The following is a 3,632-nucleotide window of genomic DNA, read 5'->3' as shown; positions in this document are numbered from 1 at the left end:
AAGTGTATATGAAACATACTACATATTTACCTGTTGTATTATTTTGTACAGTTGTAAATTACAATAAATAAATAATAAAAAAAAAAAAAAATGTTTGCTTAAGTTCTCCAGTGTTGACTTATGCAGCCCCATATGGAGAATATCAAGATTCATTTCTCGGAGCCGCGGCGAAATAAATATTGACTTGTCTGGGTGGAGTCGAACTCACAATCTTCAGAACCAAGCTTTATGATTATTACAAACCATAGGCGTTGATGACCACAAGGTTTTATGCCTTTAAGCATGAACAAACAAGATCCACAAAAAATTTACGTTGTAATCAATCAAATTGAAAATGATTTATGGTAGGTCTAAGCAATATAAATATCACTGAATGCTCAGTTTTTTTTTTTTAAGTTATATTTTCGAATTCCTCTCGTATCCAATCTTTACAATCCAAAATCCTTCGTAAAATCCTCAATGCTCCTTATTTTGTTACTAATAAAACCATCCATAAAGACCTAAATGTTCCTTATGTAACCGATCTAGCCCGAACCCGATATTATTCCTTCCATAATAAACACCCTAACCACCCAAACCCACTCGTTTCTAACCTTGCTTCCTCTTCCATTCCTGGCAATCCTCCAAGGCGCCTGAAAAGAAGATGGCCTCGTGACCTTATATTGTAAACTGTTTTAGAGTTCTACTACTGGGTAGTTTCTCTACATCCTGTATCATATCATATGTCATTATGATCAAATTTACTGGTTGTATTTTTTTATACAGTTGTAAATATCAACAAATAAATAAAAAAAGTTATATTTGAAATACATTTTATTCAAAACTGCATGAATTGTGAACAAAAATTAATAGTATTGCTTCTGTAATAAAGAACCATATTTTTTTATTTATTTTTTTACAAACTTCAAATAGATAAAAAAAATTAATAAATTGATGTAACATAGAAAAAACACACATAAAAATTTAGCATGATTCTCTTGATATCATTCTGGTTTCAATTCTGCACTTGATGTCATGGCTATGGGTAATTGAAGTCTGATTATAAAAACATTCAAAATATAGTCAACGGCGTATGGACCATGGGCTTCTTCAAAGCCTTGATATTCTTTTCATTAATATTTAAGATTCCTTGAAGGTACAGCTTTACTATCGGTGGAGTAAGAGAAAGAAAATTCGATGTCTTTATTAATAGAAACGTTCTTTTCGAAAGACCAGATGTGTTCTCTCGGCAAACAAAAGTTCTTCACTCTTCTTTGTATCTCTAAAAAGTCTAACTTAGATCTCATGGAATATCTCGGCATCTTATCTCTTATCTCACAAAAAATAGCATTTTTTTTTTTTTTTTTTGTAAAATAGCAGTAGGAACGTGTAGAGAACCACTCAAATTAACGAATTAACTTGTTTCATACTTGTTCAAAACGAAAAGTTTTCAATCGATGTTTCTATTCTATATTTTTTCAAAAGAATAGATGTTCCTAGAACCACTTGTTTCAATCTTGTAAAATATTCACGAGATCGCTTTTCAAATGACATAATTATTATAAACTAAAATTTTCAAAGAACATATCGCTTCGGATAGGTGTAGGTTTAGTATTGAAAAAGTGGTTTGTTATAGTTTTCACGTAGAATTTGTCATTCCCCTTAGTTTCAAAATCTATTCTCCAAGGTTCCAGAGGTTTTTTTTTTCCGCTAGGAGAATATCTGACGAATCTAAAGAGGGCCGAAAATGGCGTGATCACACTTAAAGGGAATCGTAGAGGCCAGATCTCTTTTTCCGAGGGAGTTCAAACGATGTCATTGACAAAATAAATTCATCTGAGTACCCCTAAGGTTGCTACATTTACAGGGAGGCGCCGATAAAGGTTGGAGCACCGTTACCTTAAGTGTGACTTAACCTGAAGTGTGCAAGTGCTGGACATTAATTTTCCAAAACTATAATTGGAAGATTTCAAACATGTACCTTGATTTTCTAAAACAGTGGAGGACAACCAACGATCCAACGTTTCAGGTCAGATGAAAAATAAAACAAATCTATAGTCAGTGTTCTTGGGATTGCCATGATTACCATTAGTTTAACTATATGAAATACAATTAGGATATGCACCAGGTTCTTAAAAATATAAACATATTTTTCATCCAATAAGATATTTCCGCAAGGGAAAGTTCCATAACTGAAAATTGTGGGATACACCGTTTTAGCAAATCTTCGACCACATATACTGATAAAATACAGCACAAGAATTAATTTGGCTATTTATTTATCTACCTTCTCCTATGTGTTGAATTATACAGGTGTTTGCAGTAGGACATGTTACGCATAATCAATGTACTATATAAAGACTAGTACAACGATATACAAAAAAAGATTTATTGAACGATATACAATTTAACAAAGAGTTGTGCACACAACTTGCTCATTTCAAATCCCTGGTGGATGAACTAGAAACTCGACAAGTACTCCTCACTCAGCAACCAAGGAAATTCCACCTGAATGAGGCTTTGAATACAGTGCAGTCTCTGGAACAACACAAGTGTGGCACTGACGCATGTCTTGAATCAATGCTATGTAACTTGAATATGAAACTCTCATGTTCCTTGAGAAATTGTGAAATCCAGTAGTCGGGAGAGAGCCTATTTTGTCTGCAGCCGAAATTTTATTAAACTTTCTGTTGACTTAATTCCTCAGTTATAATCTTCCGGATTATTTACTTCCATTCGTAGTAGATTTCAGCAATCCTCTCCAAATTTCAGTCGTGCCTTCTATCTTGTAAACATGTTTGGTCACTTTTCGTATGAGGAGGAAAGGGATAAAGAGATTCAGGTCCTCCCAAGGACCCGCACTGTTTCATGCATGAATAAATATATTTCTTTCTTCGTAAAATATAACCATATATATTATATTTGATCTAATATTTTTTTCGTGTGTATATATGGTTTTTTTTTTCGTAAGCGAGCAACGTAAGTTTTGGTTACAGACTTGTTAACTGCATTGATTATTGTATCTCTTAAGTTACTGATGGTTTCGTCTATTTTATGTCGCAATTGAGGATAGTATTAAAATTTAATTCAATTTATGTTGATTTGGTATTAAACTCGTTTATAAACTGAACTTGAGTTTCGAAGAGATAATAGTTCGTTTTCAAAGCCAGGTACTTCTGAGCCTAATGGTCAAAAACGTGTGTGTGTTTTTTTTAATAGACTGCAGCAATAAAATGATTGTTTGAGTGCTTCTAAAAAAATATAATTTGTTAAAACACGGAGGGTAATTAAATTTGATCCAAGTATTTGGACCGGTTCTCATGGACATTTCCACCATCTATTATCTATATGAACGGTTTCATATAGATAATAGATGTTGGAAATGTAGAATCAGAAACGAAAATTACTTTAGTAACTATTCAAAAGAATTGAATTAAATCAAACGAAGACTAATGTGCTATCAACTGGCCAAGTACAGTAGATGAAGAAGAGATATTTCAGTTATTATATATTGGAGACAGGGAACTAGGATATTGGGTTATTAGTAGAATAGTTTGGTTATTTTGAAATCATCCCGCTCTCGACGTAATGGAACTGAAGCAATTCACCATGGCAGACCAGGCGGCGTGCAATATCAGATGGAACAGAGTTGC

The sequence above is a fragment of the Halyomorpha halys genome, unplaced genomic scaffold (assembly GCF_000696795.3).
Source record: "Halyomorpha halys isolate HHAL.00 unplaced genomic scaffold, Hhal_1.1 Scaffold982.1, whole genome shotgun sequence".
Classification (NCBI taxonomy): Eukaryota; Metazoa; Arthropoda; class Insecta; order Hemiptera; family Pentatomidae; genus Halyomorpha; species Halyomorpha halys.
The sequence above is the reverse complement of the archived record's forward strand: the minus strand, read 5'-3'. Positions refer to the sequence as shown.